The sequence below is a fragment of the Phodopus roborovskii genome, unplaced genomic scaffold (genome assembly GCF_943737965.1).
Source record: "Phodopus roborovskii unplaced genomic scaffold, PHOROB, whole genome shotgun sequence".
Lineage (NCBI taxonomy): Eukaryota > Metazoa > Chordata > Mammalia > Rodentia > Cricetidae > Phodopus > Phodopus roborovskii.
This window is the reverse complement of record NW_026126480.1, coordinates 61,042,198-61,066,099: the sequence shown is the minus strand read 5'-3', so window position 1 is coordinate 61,066,099 and position 23,902 is coordinate 61,042,198. Positions and strand designations below refer to the sequence as shown.

General features: G+C 39.2%; 1 non-coding gene across 1 annotated transcript; it reads left to right on the top strand.

Moving 5' to 3' along the window:
* The first annotated feature begins 6,157 nt into the window (after window positions 1-6,157).
* On the top strand, window positions 6,158-6,264 carry LOC127228988 (U6 spliceosomal RNA). The gene has a single exon (XR_007835081.1). It is a non-coding gene; the product is annotated as a U6 spliceosomal RNA (small nuclear RNA).
* The last annotated feature ends 17,638 nt before the right edge of the window (window positions 6,265-23,902 follow it).

Below are 23,902 nucleotides of genomic sequence, written 5' to 3'. Positions count from 1 at the left end.
CTGTGATTTCAAGAGGTCCTACATGATTTTGCTTCTTTCAAAATCCTGCCACCAACAACAGAACAAGCCCAAGCTGGTCTGTGGGGGAGGAAAGATAATGTAGGAAGAGCCAGATGGTTCTAGATGAGTCTATTCTAGACCAGTCAGCCACCAGCCAAACCACCAGTTGAGTCACAGACCTATGAATAAGCTCAGCCAAGATCAGCCAAGCCTGGCCAAGACTAGAACTGCCCAACCAAGCCACAAATTCAAGAGCTAAAGAAAAAGCTTGTTGTGTTAAGCTACTGGATCTTGTGGTTGCATGTTAACAGAATTTTTGTGGAAGCAGATAACCAATATAGCCACGGATTTACAAAACAGAATATTCCCACATTTAACCACAGATATAATCATTCCACCTCAATGAGACTAGTGTAATATCCAGAATCAGAGGGTGGTCTAAACCATTTGCAGCATGCACATGAGATTCTTCTGTCACTTAACAGTTAATGGTGGTATAAAATTACTATAATCATAGTCCAAACTTTTAATTTAGAAATGGGGAAAAGAGAAGGAATCAAGTTACTGATTCTTACTTCCAAGTGCTCCAATGTACTTTGGGAGTCTCTCTCTCCCTCTCCCTCTCCCTCCCTTTTCCTCTCCTTCTCCCCTCTCCTTCTCCTCCCTCTCGTCTCTCATCTCGTCTCTCTCTCTCTTTCTCTCTCTCTCTCTCTCTGCCCTCTGTGTGTGTGTTTGTCTGTCTGTGGCCTTGGCAAGAAGATAATTCCATTATTCCCATCCACACACAAAAAAAGATATCCAGCTTTGATGGGAATAATAAGATAAATGATGGCTTTAGTAGGTGTCATTGGCATCCGTGTGTTGAATCATTTTCCTGGCAATACATTGAGCTCTTTAATTGGCCAATCTGGAAACTCAGCTTCTGCCAGCTGGGCAGTTTTCCTCCTCCATTTTCTTCAGCTGCAACAAGGAGATAGAGAAAACAGACTTGGGGAATTTTCACAGCCCTCTTGCTTACAATTGATTCAAAAAAAACTTAGAGGGCTCTGGATTTCCTTGGGGCTTAAGCTATTCCTGGCTCCTGTATTCAGGTCTGGGATTTCTCTTGCAACATCACAACCAACTAGTCATCATTGCCAGAAATGTAGTCCAGCTAAATATCACACACACTCTTTCACTTCCAGCCCCTGTGTCCTCAAGTTTTAGTTTACTGAGTTAGACCTTTTCCTCTGTGTGTGGCTAGGAGAGTGGGTAAAGGAAGTAGGCAAAAATAACCTCTTTCTTAACACTAAGGACTGAGGGAAGTACCTCTTAATTCTTCAGGCCTTACCCTGGAATTCAATATCACCTTGCACTGAGAAGTAAATTCTCGAAATTTAACAGAATTCTGGATCTTCAGCAGTATAGAACCACTGCTGAGAAATGGAAATGGCTCTGTTTCTCTGTTTGACAAAAATCTCTCTTTAGATGTTGATGTGCTTTCCAAATGGGTTAAGTTCACCTCTTATTGTAACATCATATGGAATGTCCCAAGAGGAAGGCCTCGCAAGCCAGTACCATGACATTTTCTACCACTGGATGGAACTTTAGCTGGATGGATGATGATATGTGGTTTGAATTCTAAGATATCATAGGCTTGAGTGTAAGTGAATAGCATCTAAGCTGTGGAGCCAGGTCAGATTTAAACTATAAGTTTTGAAAGCTGTTTCCAGAAGGAGGGTGCTCTTTCTATAACATGAAAATTCTGGGTAAACACAACAAATCCCTGAGTGCAGCTCCATATGGAAGCCTGCTCAACAACAATTGGGCTGCATGCAAAGTAGCACTGAGAGAAAGCCCAGGACATGTCCAGACAGTATGTAAGAAAAGCACTTGATTAGTCAGTTCTACGTGCCAAGGTGAAGGGGTAACAGAGTAACACAATATAGGTCATCTTTTGGCACTTTTGTTCTATATGAATTTAACTGAAGATCAGGTCTGTTATATGACTTTGTCTTTACAGAATGAGAATTTAAAAGTTGAAATGCATTTGAAATAAAATCTAGAAAGATTCTAATGAAAAATAGCCACCTTAACCTCCCAAAAGAATACCTTCACTTCTCAGAAAATGAATTCACTTGTATATAAAAGCCCATCCTGTTCGTTTATATTCAAATATGCCACAGACATTCCCAGCTGAAACTGTCACCTAGACACAAATATTTTTCTTTTTAAATAAAAATTCAGATAATAGTCATATTCCATAAAAGCAATCTCAATGTTTGAGGCTCAGGAATACCTGCTCTGCCTGAATCTGTTTGATAAAAATTAGATACGCATTGAAACTGTTAAAATCATGGTAAAAGTTACCTTTACTGTTTTGCACTTTGAAAACTGTAGCCATGGATAGGTACATTCTGTTTACCACTGTGCACTTCTATATTTTTTGGTGACTTACCACCTTCTTTCCAGAGTCCTCTAACTGCCTATGCCAGTTGTCCTCAGATCATGTTTTAACAGAGGAATGGTCCTAGCACCTCATCCATAAAGATGACAGGGCTTGGTAGAGGCTCCAGCCTATCTTCCATTCACTCTGACATTAGCAGTGTGGGCATGTAAGAAGGTCAACAGAATCTAATGTTCACTTCCAGATGATGGCATCTTGAATATGGGCAGAAGTTAACTGTGGCAGCAGATTTGACCCGGGCCTTAATAGAGACTATTATGGTCTCAGTGTCCAGTCCTTGGGACAAGAAATATAGTAGGTGCTCAACAAATAATTGCTGAAAAAAAAACTGACCTTGGTTTCTGTATTTTAATTAGCTACATGCTTACCCTATTGCTCCAGACAATGTGTCTGAGCTCAAGTCAGGAAGTGCTAGGCCAGTTAATCCTGTTCTCCTTGATGAAGGAGCTAAAATCTTTCCTGGAAACCATCATCCAGAAACAGAAAGGAAGTTCTTTTAATAAAGAAGTAGATGAAATGGATATTGCCTAGACAGCTAATGATGTCTCCAACCAGGAAAATGAATATCAATGAGCAAGAACTCTGGTCTTCTGACAGAGATCCTGGGAGTCTAAACTAAGGACACAGAAACCCTGCCTCATAAACATGAACCCTAATCTGGAGGGTTCATGGACCAAGCATAGATGTCCATGCAGAGGATCAGTTCGGATTGAGAATTGGGCTCTATATACAGATACAAGTATGTAACTACTGAAGGCATAAGACCATTTCATGTCCATTTCAAGATACCAGAATGACTGTAAGTCACAAAGACTTTCCTGATGGGAGATGTCATTCTGTGTATGTTTCTCATACTGGGTAATAATAAAGCACTGTTGGCCAATAGGAAAGGAAGATAGGAGAGACAAGGAGGAAATAGGAAGTAGTAAGGAGGAGCCAAGATGGAGAGTCTGGAGAGAGCAGTACGTGGCAGCCGGCTCCGGGTAAGAAGACCACATGGAAATACATAGATTAACACAAATGGGTTAATACTTAAGACAGAGCTAGCCGATAAGAAAGTAGTAACTGGCCAACAGTATAATATCAAATATAGAGTCTCTGTGTGTTATTTGGAGCTGGCGCAGCAGCAGGACAAGACTGGCAGCAGGCGGAAAAACCGTACTTGTTACAATTTTCCAGTCTGGGGGGCTTCCCTTGAAACCAGAGACAGACCTAGCTGTTCAGAATTAAAGATTCAAGCTTGTGATGGATTTCCTACTTGTTCCCAGTGTAGCCAGGGTTCTTGCTGAGTCCTCTACTAACTGTCTCCCAAGGGCTGCCCCAGGCTCCTGATCTGGCTCCATCCAGTTCTTTCAGGGCACACTCTCCCATAAGGCCCCACTAACCCAGCAATGACCCTTACCCCTCTAACCTTTCTCTGAGTCCACATCCTCTGACCACAAGAACTAAACAGCCCATGCTCTAGCCCACAAAGGCTCCAAACACTGGCCTGAGGAATAGCTAATTGGTTTTTTACAAGCCTCAGATAATCCAGACATTTAAATATTGATGTTCACTTCTGGGTAGCTATAAACACAAAAGGAGGAAAGAGCTTGTGTAACCACTTCCTCTCATTCATCTCACCATGATAATGGCCTTCAGTCAATAAGCTCAGCTTCATAAATAGGGGAGTCATTCAAATTCAAAGGGAAGATTTGATGTGCACTGCCACCATGACACAATGCTTCATCCATCCGATTGGTGTCACCTGCTCTGCTTACCCAGAATCCACATACCTACAAATACACACATGTTCACACAGACTTGGAGGTAAGAAGAGAACTAGAGGAATCCTGATCCTGAATTGAAGAAAGAAACAAGCAGATGATGCAGATCAAGTCTGGAAGGCCAAAGCATCATCAGTGAGGAAGATACATATAGAATGTTAGGATGCCATGGGTAGACCCCAGTGCTGACATGCCCGAAAGAATCCACAGCTCCATCTCTATTTCCCTCCCAATCTGCTAATCCTCTCTGGTCCTTCTCTGCTCACTTGGCATACTGATCTTAAACACACTTCTCTGTGTATCTCTGACATCTGCTTATCTTTTTCTCATTTTATATTATTTCTTGAAAAGGTCCATTGAGAAGCAATTAATTTATTGCAGTGCTGAAACTTTTGTTTGCCACTTGTATCTGGCAGTTGTGATTAAAGGTTTATAATCCACTGAAATACCTGCTTGCTTCTAAACCAGGGTCAAGGAATAACACTAAGATGTCACATAGCAATCATAATAATGGCACTATCCCTTGGTTCAATGAAAACACCATTAATATCCCAGTGATGCTCACAGAATCACAATTTGTTGACTTATGCATAATTGAAAGTTGATCTGCCTTGCACAGACTTTCATGTTAATGGATACCTTATGTTATATTGATGCGGGTTCTCCCATTATCACTCTTCAGACTTTATGCTTCTCGAGGGTAGTACCTTCATTACTCTGAGGCCATATTCACTTATATTACCAGCAGATACTGATAGAAGCAGTTTCTTGCATTTTTCTATGAACTGATAAATACCTACCTGGGCAACAGGGATAAAAAAAAAAAAAAAGCATCACTGGATTTAACAATCTGGGAGACTTCATGCTCTCTGTATTTTCTCTATATTGACACTCAGCCTGCTTAGGTGAAGTGTTAAGCCTAAGATTTCTGCCTTTGTTCGTAATGTTGCTCAACATTGCTTCTGGGTACAGTGAGAAGGGAGGGGCTTTTAGAACTTTGTGGCAACAATTTAAAAAAAAAAAAAAAAACAGTTCTCAGAGTAGAGTTTGCTACAGAGGCTTCTGGGGTCTATTGCCGAAGATCCCTGGACTGGGGAGCTAAAGACCAGAAAAAGAGGTGAAGTGTCTCTCCTTCTAGGAGTGTCTGCAGTGGACTGATCAGAAGCCTGGTCAGTGTGCTCCTCTAGTTGGATCATTGATTGCTATCCATCCCTCTGATGTGTCCTTGCTTATACTGAGGACTCTGAATGGACCCTGAAATTCCAGTTATCAACTGCTGTTCTAACTCACTGACTCTCCTTCTAAGCAACTTTTGGAATCTCAAAACTCCTTATTTATTCTGGGTCTCATTAGTGCAATAGAAAGAGACAGCAGTTCAGTAGGCCTGCCTTCTGCGTTAACCCCACTCTTGGTGTGCAAAGTTTATGTTAACAAGGCCATTTCTGGTTGCCTAGACAGCCTACAAGAGCCCCATGTGGACAGGAGCAGAAGTCCACTCTTTCTTTTCTTCCGAACTTAAAACATTTCACTGAATTAATGATGGTACCAGTTAGTTATACCAGTGTTCTGTGTTAGGAAGCTCTGACACACCATGATTCATCCTCTTCTGAGACATAGGAAAGTATGCAAATATGTACCAATACAGTCAGCATAGTGACTCATGCTTGCTAACGAATGGTGGTCCCAAGAGGAAATATGGTGGCCTATCTGTAACTGGTTTCCCTCTTCCCTGAATTCCTGCATCTAGTGATGCAGGCTCTGGGTTCAGTAATGAAGAAGAATAGGCTACGGGCTTTTTTGTTTGTTTGTTTGTTTCTTATAATCTAGTGTTCATCAAGTTTCGCCATTTAGCTTCCCTTCGGTATCTTGTTGACTGCACTTAACTTCAGAAGTGATGATTTTGGTGTTTGCTTTGGAAGCCCTGTTTCAAAGAATCCCATAACTCATGCTCCCTTCAACAGCACATAAACTAAAGTTAGAACAATACAGAGAAGATAAGCATGTCCCCTGTGCAAAGATGACATGCAAATTCGTGAAGTATGCCATATTTTTAAGTCTCAGGTCTGAACATCTATGCCCCAAATACAAAGGCACCCACATTCATAAAAGAAACCATACTAAAATTCATATCATTCATAAAACCTCATACATTATAGTGGGAGATTTTAACACCGCACTCTCAACACTAGACAGATCCACCAGACAGAAGCTTAACAAAGAAAAAAAGGAACTAACAGAACTTATGACCCATTTGGGTTTAACAGACATTTATACAACATTCCATCCAAACCCAAAAGAACACACCTTCTTCTCGGCAGGACATGAAACCTTCTCTAAAATCAACCACATACTCAGCAATATAGCAAAGCTCAATAGGTTAAAAAAAAATTGGAATAAGCCCCTGCATTTTATCAGACGATCATGCTTTAAATTTAGAATTCAACAACAACACAAATTGCAGAAAACATACAAACTCATGGAAATCGAACAATGCACAATTGCACCATTCCTGAGTCAAGAAAGAAATTAAAGACTTCCTAGAATTCCAAACTCATGGGACACTCTGAAAGCAGTGCTAAGAGGAAAGTACATAGCACTAAGTGCCCACATGAAGAAACTGGAGAATAGTCACACTAGAGAATTAACAGCACAACTGAAAGCTCAAGAACGAAAAGAAGCAAAATCACCCCAGAGGAGTAGATGCCAGGAAAAATCAAATGAGGGCTGAAATAAATAAAATAGAAACTAGGAAAACAATACAAAGAATCAATGTAACGAACAGTTGGTTCTTAGAGAAAATCAACAAGATAGACAAACCTATATCCAAACTAACCAAAGGGTAGAGAGAACCTGCAAATTAGCAAAATCAGAAATGAAAAGGGGTATATATAACAAAGGACACTGAGGAAATCCAGAGAATATTCAGGTCATACTTTGAAAACCTGTACTCCACAAAATTGGAACATTTAAAAGAAATGGACAATTGTTTGGATAAATATCACTTACCAAAATTAAATCAAGAACAGATAAGCAATCTAAAAAGACCTATAACCCCCCATTAAATAGAAATAATCATCAAAAGTCTCCCCCCAAAAAAAAAAAAAAAAAAAAGGGGGGGCAGATGGTTTCAGTGCAGAATTCTACCAGAAATTCAAAGAACAGTAATACCAATACTCCTTAAATTGTTCCACACAATATAAGCAGAAGGTTCATTGCCAAACTCTTTTTATGATGCTACAATTTACCTTGGTACCCAAACCACACAAAGACACAACTAAAAATGAGAACTACAAATCAATATCCCTCATGAACAGTGACATGAAAATACTCAATAAAATACTGGCAAATCAAATCCAAGAACACATCAGAGAAAATATCCACCATGATCAAGTAAGATTCATTCCAGGGATGCAGGGATGGTTCAACATATGAAAATCCATCAATGTAATTCACCATATAAACAAACTAAAAAGAAAACCCACATGATCATCTCACTAGATGCTGAAAAGCCTTTGACAAAATCCAGCACCCCTTCATCATAAAGTTGTTGCAGAGATCAGGGATAACAGGAACATACCTAAACATAATAAAAGCAATATACAGCAAACCAACAGTCAATATCAAACTAAATGGAGGGAAACTCAATAAGATACCTCTAAAATCAGGAACAAGACAAAGCTATCCACTCCATATCTCTTCAGTGTTGTACTTGAGGTTCTAGCTAGAGCAATAAAAAAACAAAAAGGAGATCAAATTGATATAAATTAGAAAGGAAGAAGTCAAACTTTTACTATATGATTTACTATATGATAGTTTACATAAGTGACCTTAAGAATTTTACTAAGGAACTTCTACAGCTGATAAACACCTTCAGCAAAGTGGCAGGATACAAGATTAACAAAAAAAAAAAAAAAAAACCCAAAAAATCAGTAGTCCTACTATATACACATGATAAGGGGCTGAGAAGAAAAAAATCAGAGAAACATCACCTTTTCCAGTAGCCATGAACAACATAAAATATTTTGGGGTGACACTAACCAAATGAATGAAAGACCTATATAATAAGAACTTTGAATCTTTAAAGAAAGAAATTACAGAAGATACCAGAAAATGAAAAGATCTCCCATGTTCTTGGATATGTAGGATCAATATAGTAAAAATGGCAATCTTGTCAAGAGCAATTACAGATTCAATGCAATCCCCATCAAAATCCCAACACAATTATTCATAGACCATGAAAGAACAATACTCAACTTTATATGGAACTAAGAAAACCCACAATAGCCAAAACAACCTTGTACAATAAAGGAACTTCTGGAAGCATCACCATCAACAATTAATAAATGGGACCTCTTGAAATTGAAAAGTCAAAGGACATAGTCAACAAGACAAAATGGCAGCCCACAGACAGGAAAAGATATTCACCAACCCCACATTTGACAGAGGGCTGATTTTCAAAATATACAAAGAACTCAAGGAGCTAGTTACCAAAACACCAAATCATCCAATTAAAAGTGGGGTACATTACCAGCAGGAAGTAGTTTGGAAAGAACAACGCCCAAATTCCCAAATACTGTCTATAAATGTTTGTTTTCATTTAAATGGACTTTGTTATATATAATAAATTTTTAAAAAAATTTTAAAAAATGGGGTACAGAACTAAATTGAGAATTCCTAATAGAGGAATCTAAAATGGCTGAAATATACTATAAAGGAACTTCAGGAGGCACCACCATCCCCACCTTCAAGCTCTACTATAGAGCTATAGTCCTAAAAACAGCTTGGTATAAGCACAAAAATAGACAGGTAGACCAATGTAATCAAATCAAAAATCTTGATATTAATCCACACACCTATGAACACCTGATTTTTGACAAAATAGGTAAAAGTATACAATGGAAAGAGGAAAGCATCTTCAACAAATGGTGCTGGCACAACTGAATGATGGTGTGTAGAAGACTGCAGATGGACCCATGTCTATCACCATGCACAAAACTCAAGTCCAAATGGATCAAACACCACAACATAAATCCAGCCAAACTGAACCTCTTAGAAGAGAACAAATTGGTACAGGAGACTGCTCCCTGAACATAACTCCAGTAGCATAGACACTAAGATCGACAATTAATAAATGGGACCTCCTCAAACTGTGAAGCTTCTGTAAAGCAAAAGACATAGTTGACAAGATCAAATGGCAGCCCATAGACTGGGAAAAGATCTTCACCAACCCTACATCTGACAGAGGGCTGATCGCCAAAATATACAAAGAACTCAAGAAACTAGTCACCAAAACACCAAATAACCCTATTTAAAAAATGGGATACAGAACTGTAGAAACAATTATCAATAGAGGAAATCAAAAAGGCATAAAAACACTTAAGAAAGTGCTCAACATCCAGTGCTCAACATCCTTAGCTATCAGGAAAATGCAAATCAAAACAACTCTGTAGCATTATTTGTAATAGCAAAAACCTGGAAGCAACCTAGATGCCCCTCAACTGAAGAATGGATAAAGAAGATGTAGCACATTTACACAATTACACTACTCTGTGGGAAAAACAAAACAAAACAATGGGATCTTGAAATTCACAGGCAAATAGATGGAACTTGAAGAAACCATCTCGAATGAGGTAACCCAATCACAAAAAGAGGAACATGGTATGTACTCACTCATATATGGATTTTAGACATAGAGCAAAGGATCACCAGCCTATAATTCACACTGCCAGAGAAACAATGATACAATGAGAATTCTAAGAGAGTCATACAAGGTCCCTCACAGAAGGGGAAAGATCTCCTGAGCATATTGTGGGGGGTGGGGGGGAGTGAGAGGGAGCTAGGAGATAGAGAAGGGGAGGGCAAGGAGAGGAAATCATGTGGGACTAGGATGATTGAGTCAGGGGAGGAATAGATGAGAGAGAGAGAGAGAGAGAAAGAGAGAGAGAGAGAGAGAGACCATAAAAGAGGGAGCCATTATAGGTTTGAAGAGAAAACTGACTCTAGAGAAATGTTCAGAGGCCTACAAGACTGACCCCAACTAACAATTTGAGCAATAGTGGAAAGGCTACCATAAATGCCCTTCCCTGATAATGAGATTAACTTATCTACCATCATAGAGCCCTCATCTAATAGCTGATGGAAACAGAAGCAGATACCCACAACTAAACACTGAGCTGAACTGGAATCCAGATGCACAGAGGGAGGACAAGACCAGGCTACAGAAACCCACACAGACAGCTGACCTGAACAAGGAGGAGCTAATGGATCCTCAGACTGATAGCTGGGAATTCAGAACTGGACCGACTCAGATTCCCTGAACATGGGTCTCAGTTAGAAGGTCTGGGCAGTCTCACGACCTCTGACAGTGGAACCAGGATCTATCCCTGGTACACAAAAGGACTTTGGGAGAACATTCCCCATGGAGGGATACTGCCTTAACCTAGAGGCAGGAGAGAGGATCTAGTCCCTTCTCCAAATGACTTGACAGATTTTGTTGACCCCTCCTGAAAGGCGTCACCCTCCCTGTGGAGTGGGGGTGTGTGGGTGGGATGGGAGGATGGTGGGGGGGGGCATGGGAGGAAGGGAGAGAGGGAGGGATTGAGGAAGAGGAAACTGGGATGAATATGTAAAATAAGAAAAAAAAATTTAAAAAAGTGCTCAAAATTCTTAGCCATTAGGGAAATGCAAATCAAAAGAACTCTGTCTTACTACTGTCAGAATGGCTAAAATCAAAAAATACTGAAGAACATTTTTTGCTGGAGAGTATGTGGAGAATGGGGAACGCTACTCCTCTGCTGGTGGGAGTGCAAGCTCATATAGCTACTTTGGAAATCAGTGTGGCAGTTCATCAGGAAAGTGGTAATCAACCTACCACAAGATCCAATAATTCCACTCTTAGGCATATATCCAAAAGATGCACATTCGTACAACAAGGACAACTATTCAGCTATGTTCATGGCAGCATTATTTGTAATAGCAAGAACCTGGAAGCAACTTAAATGCCCCTAAACTGAAGAATGGATGGAGAAAATGTGGTACATTTACACAATGGAGTACTATTTATCATAAAAAAACAAAAACAAAAACAAAAAACAAAACCAGTGGAATCTTGAAATTCACAGGCAAATGGGTGGAACTAGAAGAAACCATCACAAGTGAGTGAAGTCACCCAATCACAGAAAGACAAATATGGTATGTACTCACTCATATATGGATTTTAGACATAGAGCAAAGGATTACCAGCCTGCAACCCATGCAACTAGAAAAGCTAGAAAGCAAGGAGGACCCTGAGAGAGACATACATGGTTCCCTGGAGAAAGGGAAGGGACAAGATCTCCTGAGCAAATTGGGAGCATTGGGGGAGGGAGAAAGAGTTAGGAGAAAGAGAATGGGAGAAGAGGAGGGGAGAGTAAGGCATGAGGGAGCAGGAAGATTGAGTCAGGGAAAGAATAGATGAGAGCAAGAAAAGAGATACCACAACAGAGGGAGCAATTATAGGTGTAAAAAGAAATCTGGCACTAGGAAATGTCCAGAGATCTACAAGGATGACCCCAACTAACAAACTAAGCAACAGTGGAGAGGCTAACTTAAATGCCCTTTCCCAATAATGGGATTGATGACTACCTTATATTCCATCCTAGATCCTTCATCCAGTAGCTGAATGAAGCAGAAACAGCTAAACACCGAACTGAACTCCTGTAATCCAATTGCATAGAGGGAGGAGTGATGAGCAAAGGCATTAAGACCAGGCTGGAGGAACCCACAGATACAGCTGGCCCAAACAAGGGGAGCTCATGGACCCCAGTCTGATAGCTGGAAATCTAGCATAGGACCAACTTAGACACACTGAATGTGAGTGTTAGTTAGGAGGATTGGGCAGGCTATGGGGCCTCTGGTATTGGATCAGTATTTATCCCTAGTATAGGAATGGACTTTGGGAGCCCAGTCCACATAGAGAGATACTCTTTCAGCTTAGATACATGTGGGAAGGCCTAGGCCCTGCTCCAAATTATATGACAGACTTTGAAGATCCCCCATGGAAGGCCTCACCCACCCCTGGGGAGCTGAAAGTTGACCTGATAGGGGACAGGGGAGGAGGGGTAAGGGAACTAGGACTGACATTAAAAAAGCTTGTTTCAAATTTACATAAAAAAAGAAAGAAAAGACAAGGCAATTATTTAACTCCAGAAAAATGAAAAGCCTTGGGAGCTATAGAACAATAACGATCTTTGTTTTAATGTGCATTTTTATGTATAAATCAAATTTAAAAATAAGAATACCATAACTCATGACAAAAATCCACTATTGTCCTTGGAATTTGAGTATTACTATTTGTAAAAAATAATTTATAATTATTGCTATAATAATCTTTAATTTCTGAAATTTTGGATGAAACAAAATAAGGTGGAATTCAGCTTTAAAAAATACATATTGAGAGTGGAGTGATGGTTCAGGGAGTGAAATGCTTGCTTCCCAAGCATGAGCACATGAATTCAACCCCCAGAATCTACACAAAAATGTAGGCATGGCAATGTCCAGCACAGGGAGGCAGAGACAGGAAGATATTGTGAGTCTCTTGACCCAGATCAGTGAACTTTGGGTTCAATGAGGGACATTGTCTCCAACCACAAGGTAGGAAGTAATTAGGACAAGATATCTCCTGTTGACATTTGACCTCAATATGCACATTCAAGCACCTGCACACATGTGCATATACCTTCACAATTCTCTCAATTCTTTCTCTGTCTCTCTCTCACTCTCTCTCTCTCACACACACACACACACACACACAAGTCAAAGAACAAAATATAGAGCCTATTAAACGCTACGAAACAAGAAACCTAAAAAAAATGACTTAATAAAGTAGATTTTTGAAGAGTTTTTTTTTAATTATATGTCTGTGATTTGCCTACTTGTATTCTGTACATATACCACATGCATACTTAGTGCCTATGAAGGTCAGAAGAGAAGATGTTAGATCCTCTGGTGTTAGAACTGTAGTTATGAGCTACCATATAAGTGCTAGGAACTAATCCTTGGCCTTCTGTAAGAGCAAAAAGTGCTCTTCAATATGGGGCCATCTCTCCAGCCTAACATGGTAGTTTTTTGTTTTAAAAATCATACCACAAGGCCTAGCTAGCATGAAGCAGTGTGCAGAGTGGACAGTAAGTTCTAGCTAAGAAAAAAAAAAGATAAATGTATCTCTACTTGTCCTCTCATTTTCTTCATGAAATTAGAAAGCAGACTTTGTATCATTACCTTTCTTGGTAATCTATAAAGCCAAATCAGCTCTTTTTTTCAAGATATCTACCATGGATGATGATTCAGTAGTAGACATCTTTACTATGTTCAAATTAATAACATCTTTCCCACGGAATGTAACCCTGGGGCCCTATATACTTTTGTATTCTTTAGGTAGCAATCTTTGAAAAGAAATGAACATTTGATTCTGTTTTTGCTATTCCACAATTATATCTCATAGGCAGAACAGAAGTTACACAAGAAAATTGATGTTATATACAAATATGACATTCTTAGCAGCCTTTGGAGTGGGCTAAAAGAGAAAGCCAAGGGGCAGATCTTGTAGTGCAGAAGTTCTGTGTGCTACGGAAGTGGTTCTTTGTTGCTCTCTTTAAGAAGAAATGCTCAGCCTGGAGATGAAGGCCTGTGATCCCAGCTACTCTGGAGGATAAGGTTGGAAGACTCAAGCCAAGTTCAAACTTTACCTGGTCTGCAGAGTGCACTTAAGGCCAATTTGGGAACTTAGTGAGAGCCTGTTTCAGTATAAAAATGTAAAAGCTGGGAAGGTAGTTGATCTGGTAATTACAGGCATAACCAATTTTTTTCTGGTTAGATTTAAGGAACATTACATAGGAGGAAACTCATGCCTGGTACTGTACTACTGACCAAGAACCCATGGCTAGGGTGGTCATAAGCCTTCCAGGAGAACATACTATAATTATTTTGCTAAGTGGGCATAATATCAAACTATGAGTGGCCTTCTAAACACTTATATCTATCGATTAGTGTAGCACTCAGCCCTCACCCAAGAAGCTTTTTCCTTGTTCAGAGCATGGCAGTTAATACAGCTGGTTCAAGCATAAAGAATAAGAGATTGCAGAGTGTTCAGTTCTACATAGGACGTTAGCACCACAATCTATTCCTAAGGCTCAGGGAAAGGATTGTAAGAGCCTGAGGTTGGGAAGAACTGCAGTAAAACTATGCATTCTGGACATAACCTGGCTGGTCCACTCTGGAACTCACAGCCATTTGTGGGTGCCTGCATAAGACCTATATAAGATCAAGCAGTCAATGTTTCAGCATGGATGGGGAAGGGAATCATGTGGTTCCACAGCTACCTGGAGAGCTATTAGCAATATGTGGTTTCTAGTCAAGAAGAGTCATTTTCTCCAGGAGTGTGACCCATGTTGTTTGCCCATGGTCTAGTGGGTGGTTCTGCACATGTGCAAATGGGCAGTTTTATTGGAGTAACGGGCTCTTTTTCTAAAACAGCCTGGAGACAGAGTTCAACTCAATGTTAGACTGCTTCCTGTATGTGTGGAAGGGCCAATGCTAAATTTCCCATACCACAGAAGCAGAAAAACAACCAACCAAACAAGCAAAAGAACAAGAAAACAAAACAAAACAGAAATCCAAATCTCCTAAGATTCCTGATGCAGTTACTGGCTGGGCTTGCCTTTCCAGGAAGTAGGTGCTTACAGTAGTAAGAGTGTCTCACAAGGCTCAACTTCTGCCTACAAGCCTCAGGACACTGACAACAAAATCTAAACATGATTCTTAAATTGGGTAGTAGATCTGTGATTGCGGAAGAGTTCAGAAGAGAGCAGAATAGGATTGCCTGGATTTGAAAAGTACAAAAATATTTCAAGATGATACAGGGTTTTCCTTTACATCGTGTTTGTAAGCCTGTCTATCGTATTTTCAGCTGCAAAGCTTTAATTATGCAGCTCACATTTAACACAGAATGTTTAGGACTGGATATAGTGGTGTACTATATGTATGTAGCATCTGTACTTCAGTAGAAGCAGGAGGATGGTACGTTCAAGGGCAGACTGGGCTACATAGCAAAACCTTAAAACAAGAAAAAATAAAGTGAAAACAAACAAACAAACAAAGATGATCAGGAAGGCCAGATACCTTTAATGATTCATTTTGACATGTGTTTATCTGTACCATATTGGTGGCAAAATTTGTGTGTGTGTGTGTGTGTGTGTGTCGGGGGTGTTACACTGACTCTCATAAGCCCGACTTCAACATAGAAGTTGTCTAGGGTGGAGGTGAGCAAACTGCTAAAATTCACATCACAGATATGCTGTTTGGATATTGGTAGTAAGCTAACCTATTGTCAATTTTGCATTCTGATGCTGAAGATCCTAAAATAAATGAACATTTAAAGGATTGTCACACGTATTAGAAGAGGGTCCTCTCCTTTTTTTTTTTTTTTTTTGTCATTCTGAATGGCTTCTTCTGGTTGCAAATGCATGTAGCATTTCCTCATCCATTTTCCATTCTGTTTGCAATACTTCCCTCATTTCCAACCAGCAGGTTAATAGGATGCAGTGCACAAAAAGGGCCAGGGAATCTGTTGGTTACAGTCTACTTACTGAGGCTGTGGCTCTGATACTACATGCTGAAGTCAGGGAAAAGTCACCACCCAAACATAATCCAAGGGAAATGCAAGCTGATGTAGCACAAAGATGCTTTGTTTAAGCACGGCAGAAATTTCTAGCAACTATCTGGGGGGAAAATATGCAGGATGGGAGGGAATGTAATCAAATAACAAAACAAACCCAAACTAAAAGAGAATCTTTATAACCAGTACAAGGCCACTTTGTTTTTAAGTTCTCACAATGAATTTTAAAGATCTTTGTTCAGAAGGAAATAAAGTATTATGAAGGACTGACGCATTTGATGGATGGATGGTTTCTAAAAAAAAAAAAAAAACAACCACATTATCAATTACTTTTTTTCTTGTTTGGCTCTAGTCCAGTAATTTTTATTTGAACAAGCCACATGCTAGCATGGTTTTGATTGCAGGAAGTGCCTGGCTGCTGTTAAAGGGTACTGTTTCACTGATGGGTTTATCACTGCTGTCCCCCCTCCCTTTGCTGATGGGACTCTGATATGAAAGGCACAGCTTCAGTTGTTATAAACAGTCTAGGATTGTTTGCTAGACCCGCCCGTGTTTTGCTTGCAGCCTTTTGTGGTACAATCCAGAGGATGAATTCAGCAGCACTCCAGAAAACAAACACTTGAATTCAGCTTGTATCCGTTCTTAACTCAGATATGAAATTTCAATTCTGCTCCTGCTTGTGTCTCATGAATCTATGTTGGTTATTAAAAATACTTACAGATATTATGTTCTTTAAAAAGTTCTAGATTACTCTCTCAAGTGAATGTTGCTGAGAAAAAAGTGGGGGGGTGCTTAATGGAGCAGTCAAAGTAAAATGTCAGAAGGTTCTTTTCGAGCAATACAGTGCCTTGTTCTGGCTTTTCTTGTCCGTTTATCTTACCAAAACAAGCATATTAGAACACTATTAGTACAATATAAGAAAGATAGCCAATTAAATATTTTTACATACTGAATATTTTTTGCCCCTCTGACTAAAGAGAGATTTGAGACTGACCATCAGTGGGAAGAAAGTTGCCCATGAAATAACTGCTTGACACATTTAGGAGTATGTGTGTCAATATTATTTGACTATTGTTTGCATATAACCATGCCAGAAACTTATAATATTTCTAAATTCCCAGGGTTATCAAAAAAGCTCTAAGCTTTCGGCAGTCCCTTAGGTATACACCCTAGTTCTTTTTGTATTTTAAACACTAATTTTAGTGATTGTTCCTCTGCTGAGAATTAAAATACAAAATGATGATTTAGAGAATGGGCCATTTGATTATTCATCAGCACATGAAAACAATTTGAATGAATTAGAATTTAATCTTGTTCAATGGAAGAAATATAAATTTAGAACCATTTGTTGATTCACTCTTCATATGGCAACTCTAAAAGATCTCACCTCACGAATACACAAAATGCAGCAAGCTGGGTGTGGTGGTGCATGCCTGGAATCCTTGTATTTGGGAGACTAAGTACAGCGGTTAGTAAATTCAAGGTTTCCCAGTACTACCTAGCAATGTTCAGGGTAGCCTAGGGTACCTAGGCAGACCCTGTCTCCAAAAGCAAAACAAAATATATTGCTAATAACAACTTAATCCTTTAAAGCCAAATAAATCAAATGGTTTATGTATGTATCTGTATGGTATATGTGTGCTTGTGTGTACATGTGTATATATAAGATTTGGGTGCATGCACACAAGCATACATATAGAGACCTGAGGTCAATGTTGAATGTTTCCATTTATTACTCACCATCTTACTTTTCTTTGATTGAGTCTTTCACTAAAGCCAGAGACTGACTTTTTGCTAGCTAACTGGCCAATGAGCACTAGGATGCACCTGTCTCCAGCTCCCCAGCACTAGAATTAATTGCAGGCAGGCCTGTCATGCCCAGCTTCTTTATGTGGGTCCTCATGCTGTGCAGCAAGCACTTCAACCACACCCAGATCCCATAGGATTTTTAAAAATCAAACTTATGTACAAAGCCTGAGCATAGAAGCATATGCCTTCAATCCTACCACTGTAGAGGCAGAGAGAGATGGATCTCTCTGAGTTCATGGGTAGCCTGATGTGCACAGTTTTAGACCAAGCTAGGACCACGTTCTGAGGACCTGTCTCAAAAACAAAAAGTGTGTTTATAAATGCTTTACTCCTTTCTGGCACAGAAGAGCGTGGTTTGGAAAACAACAAAGTAACCTTGCAGAAAATAGTCTTGGATTTGAATCTGACTCTGTAATTTGCTAATTGGGTAAAGTTGTGCAAGACAGAAAATCTGTCCTAGACCCCACAGATTTACTTGCAAAAGAAAATGAGAAGGAAATTAATGTATTATATTCAATCCTTTATTTTATTTCTTTATTTGCTTATTTTAGTGCTAGAAATTGAACCTAAAATCTCATATTCAATTGGCAAATATTCTGCTTCTAAGTTATATTCCTAGTTCTCCTTTGTTGTTGTTGTTGTTGTTTGTTTTTAGAGAAAGGGTTTCTCTGTGTGACAGTCCTGGCTTCCCTGGAACTTGCTCTGTAGACCAGGCTGGCCTAAAACTCACTGAGATGTGCTTGCTTCTGCCTCCCAAGTGCTGGAACTAAAGGTGTGCACCACCATCGTCTGGCCCATAGTTCTCTTTTTACTTTTCTTTTTTAATTTTGAGGTAGTGTCTCATCAAGTTTTCCAAGTTGGGTTTCAATTTACTTGTACCCCAGATAAGCCTTGAATTTGCAAGTCCTCCTGTCTCAGCCTCTCAAGTAGGTGAGACTATTGATTGTCAAATTCTTGACACACTCTCAGAGACTTGTATCTGACTAAGGCAGTGAGGGAATGAAGAAAAGACAGATATACGGTCACACTTGCAGAAAACTGGAATCTGGTAAAATGGGCTTTTTTTGTGGCGAAACTACAGGACCCCAAAGCTCAGTGTTTATTAGAATTGAAGAGCAGTGGCAGTGAGGAAATGTATGCTAATGAGTACAGCTGGCAAGGAGGCAAAAGTTATTGCATACAGATAAAGGATGAGGCAAGTTTATGGTATACAGCTGGATCAAGAGGCCAGGTTTAGCTAATCTAGGTAGGATCAGTCTATGTTAGGGTAGCAGTCTTCAGACCATAAACATCTATTTGGGAGAATGCTATGGCAGACATTTTCAGCACACACTATCAACATTTACACATTGACCAAAGGAAGTTTTTGTCATTTCCCCTTCAGGCTCAGCAGGAGAGTGGAGCCTGGGTGGGGGTGGGGGCTTTGCCACTGCCATGGGTATGAGGTTCTGGGATCCCTGACATGGCCATGCCCATGTCAACCTACAGTAGTACACATTCACTCAGGACTTCATTTATTCCTTCATTCCTTACCACCAACCCTCATCACATTCAGTCATTGCCATAACAGTGCCTTGTAGACTCAATAAATGTTAGGGGTGACATAGCTATTAAAAAATATAGGTCCTTTAAAAGAATGCAGTGAGGCTAAAATTCTAAGAAATCAGAAGTTTTCAAGGTTCTTTGCAGAGTATAAGAGAACACATGAAGCCAAATCCTAAAACTTCAGGATTGTTCAAAACAAAACCCACACATCCCTTTTTATTATTATTTAAGTTTCCATCAAATTGACTAGTTAATATTTCATTTGGCAACCATTCTTCCTTAAGCAATGGCCTGAGATGATTTGGCTTTAATAATTAGTAAAGTTCTAGTTATGTATGCAGTAGCTTTACAGATAATAATGTTTTAATTAGAGTTACTTGACACATCATTGATAAGTTTTCCTGAATGCTGCATAAATAATTAGAAAAATGTATGTGACTAACATACATCATGCAACACAAATCTAGTTTTCTCTCCAACTTTCAAAACTGGTGTTGAATACAGTTGTTTATATCAAATTATAAACATTTCACCCTCAAACTGCTGAGAAGCATAGTTAGCATTCATTTTGTAAGTATAGTAAGTAATGCATAGCTATAGTTTCAGCATGGATCTCTGACTGTGATTAGTCTTTACAATCTGATTCACTTATTTAGTGTTTTGGGGAAAAAATTGTTGTAGAATAGATTTCTGTATAGCAATCTAAATGTCGCAAACAAAAGTCTCCAAATTGAACATGAAGTAAATGTCTGACAATTCTTTTATCTGTCTACTGTCTTATTAAAGTATATTTATATATGACAATTACCATCATAATAATTTTCCAAGTGATTGGATGTCTAGAAAATTTAAAGAACTCAAGATTCTCCAAGGAGTTAAAAATAAACGGTTTCCTTCTAGAAATCATAAGTACCAGTTTTCTTAAGCTAGTAAAGGTAAAATTGTCTGCATAGCAGTCTACATAGTATTTAGGTTCTTTGTGAACATCATTATTGTAGATTATATGATTATTTTCATCATGCCTTTCTTCTTCAAAGCCTTAATTCCCCCTTTAAATTCTCACTGGATAGATTATAGTAGGTACCTTACTTTCAGTTTTAAATTGCAACTAGGAAACGAGTGAGTTTTCATCATCTTTTTTGTGTAGATGTTGCAAAAAGTCAGATTTAGAAATCTATCCTGAGCTCTTAAATATTCTGCATGGGAGCAACTGTATCAGGGAAAGCATGCCAATTACACCATCTTCGAATTTCTATGGAGAAGGGTGAAGCGGAGAGTTGTTCCATTGCATAGTGGCATCTGACATTGAGCAGATGGAAGTAGAGCAAAAAATCCTAGGATAGAGGTGGTAAGTACCACACTCTCTCTGCTTGTCCTTTTGACTTGTGACTCCCTCCATCATCTGCATCTTCAGTAGAGAAGGGTCATCATGTACAGCCTGCATTGGAGTTCATTAGAAGAATGTCCAAAATGGCAGTCTGATGATGAAGACCAAACTTTCATCCAAAAGAAGAAATTGCAGTACACAAAGATTCCAAGGAAAGGAAATCTCCAAGGATCCCTGGAGATGCTGAGAAGGATGTTGGACTTCTGATCATACATGGATTGATGGTGAGACAGTTTGCTTACAGGTATAAAAATAAGAAATCCAACAGGCTGGAAGATGAGGACACCCAATTAGCTGGCATTCAAGTTATGCAAATAATGCTTTTCCATATACTTTTAAATGTAAATACCTAGGTTATTAAAGTCTAATTCTTCTTTGTGGCTGTACAGATAATTAAACTTGTGGCATCTACATTTTGTTGAACTGTAGGATTGAAGCTTGAACTCAGGGTCTCACATACACCAACCCTTCTGCTACCCAGATAAATCCCTAGCCCAAATTTTGGAGTCACTTTTCCTTATTTGTAGACATGCATATGAACCAAGCTGGTCACTCTCCTCTGAGTTATGGTTTTCATTTTGGCAGGACAATCACAATTTCCATTTTCTCCCCTTAACAGTTTTTATAAGGAAACACTTCATAGAGCACAAAGCAATAAAATTACTGTACAGCATTAAAGGGCAGCTTTAGTAAACTGGAAAGAAGTGACTTCTAAAAGCTCGATCTTTATTTTCAATTTGTTTGCTTACTACAGTTACATAAGATTAAAGGGACTATTGGTTTTTACAGAAGCTCAGTTTGCTAGGATATAAAATGGGTGTTTTAAGACGTATCTATCTCTTGGTGCTTTTGTATACTGATACATAATAAAAGGTGATGGAACTCTGTGAACACTTGCGATCTATATAATAGCCATCTCTCTTTAAGATGTTATGTTTAACAAAAACCAGAAGCAGACACTGGGAAGATGAGTTAACTTTTAGGATCACATAGGCTCTTTCAGAGAACCCAAGTTCTGTTTCTAGCTCCTGTGTTGAGTGACTCATAAATGCTTCCAATATCAGCTCTAGGGTATCTGACATCTTCTTCTAGCCTGAATAGGCCTATATAGGCACCTGTACTCACACACACACACACACACACACACACACACACACACACACACACACACACATGCACACACAATTAAAAGTAAAAATAAATCCTTAAAAACTAGACTAAAAGCATTTAAATTTTGTTATATGTTCCACACAGTGAAGGAAGAAGGAAGCTCTATAAATGAAAGTTTCTTAGAGTATCATAGCCTTTTCTTAAGATAGTAGTTCAGTGAGATTTTATACACTGTGAATGGTGACCCAGTCATATTTTTTTATACAGGACTTGCTGTTAAAGGAAGTCATGTGATTTATCAGAATTATTCTAAGCAGTAGAATATTGAGAACAAATAGTGAACTGAATGATGGCAGCAGGGGTTTGCATACTACTGGCAATACAATTACAGATCCTTACAGTTTAGATTACTTTGTGAAGCAGTCATTTTTCAACAAGTGTCTAAAGCCACACCCCCCCACATCCCAGAAGTTTATTTTTTGGGCAATTTAAAAAGATAGGCAGAAAACATAATCAAGTTTAGCAAATGATCTTGAATAAAATCCTCTCTGTATTAAGAATTCAATTTCAAGATGATGTTTTGAGAAGTGCCAATCCTTGTATCTAGGTAGAAAAAGGTGTAGCGATCACATAAATTATATATATATATCTATCTTTTGTGGAGAAACTCCATATAGATCAGATTAGAAAGGTTTAAAGTTGAGAAGACTATAGGAGATCAAGGAATGGGCTACAGATAGAGACAATGCTATAGGGGACTTCCATTAATTACTTTCTTGTATAGGATGATGTGATGTTTAGCTATTCTTACCTACATCTACCCCATTCTCAAATTGCCAATTTCAGAAAGTAAATATGCAATTTTTCTTCTGGAAAAATCTGCCCTGCCGGTTGTTATTATAGTTAGCAAGAGCGGGAGCCTGTGTGAAGGCTCCATGATCAGCTGCACAGGTGTGAACCCTGCTGTTCTCTGAAAGCGGAGTGCAGCTTCAGCGCCATTCATCTCCCCTGAATCTCACTTATCAAGCCTTCAGATACTCTAAGCAGGGCTGCAGAGAGGCAGGCGGGTGCTTCCTGTGGCTGTGGGAATACTAGCTTTCTGCTTTTGCCCTGAGGCAGCAGCAACAGTCCTCCTGGATTCACCACCCACCCATGTTCCAGCAATGCAACATATGTTTTAAAAGGCTCAAACTAGGCAGGTGAACTGAATAGTACTTCGATTGCCTACTTGAATTGAATATCCACTTGTGGAATTTGGGTTTATGCAAGGCATGCTATAAGGAGGCACGGGACAGGAGTTCTGATGTCCAGTGCACTCAAGTTGTATGACCTTGGGCAAGTACTTGTTCTGAGGTTTCAGTTGTTTAACCTTTGAAGTAAAAATAATGATACCCAGTTTGCTTAATGCCATTGGACAAAATATAACAATGGCTTCAATGTTTCTGCTATATTCAAGGAAAATAATGATAACGTGAGTTTTTCTCTGGGAATAGGTAATGTTGGATGGTGTATTTCTCATATTTGACTTGTTTGGTTGGCATAGAGTAAAGTAAGTCCACAGTTCTCTTTAACTACCTAGGTTGGTGAAAATTCTAGGATCCCTTTCAGATTTCAGAACTATTGTTGTCTGAAGCTGGTAGTTTTATTATCCCCATATACTTAGCCATTGGGGTCAAAGTACTGATTTTTTTTTCAGAATGAGAAAGATATTTCTTGATCTGCATGTGAGCCTTATTCAAAGTAAATCTAAGTAGCCCTTCCCCATCACACAACTGTTGGTGCCTCTGCCCCCAGCACAAACTAAGAGTGATCTTAAGGGGTTCAGTTAATACAACACTTTAAGGAAGAATGCTCTTTTCTTCCCCAAGTCTCCTCAGTACCTATGTAAATTTGCCAGACCTGCACAAAGGAAACCAATGTCCACTAATAAGGAGCATCCCAAGCCAAAGGTAGTCTTGGTCTCCATCACTCAAAACAATGGCAACTGGCCAGGACAAAGCTCTGGCTCCCAGAGAATCTACAAGTCTGACATTTTCTGTGACACTGACATACTAAGTTCTTTAATAAGACTACTGTTTTGTCATCTCCATCTTACCCTAGATGAAAGGGTGGTGACCAGTCACTGAACAAATCTATTGCCGATCTACAAATGGTCTCCAAGACCCAGCCTGTTTCACTTGTACATT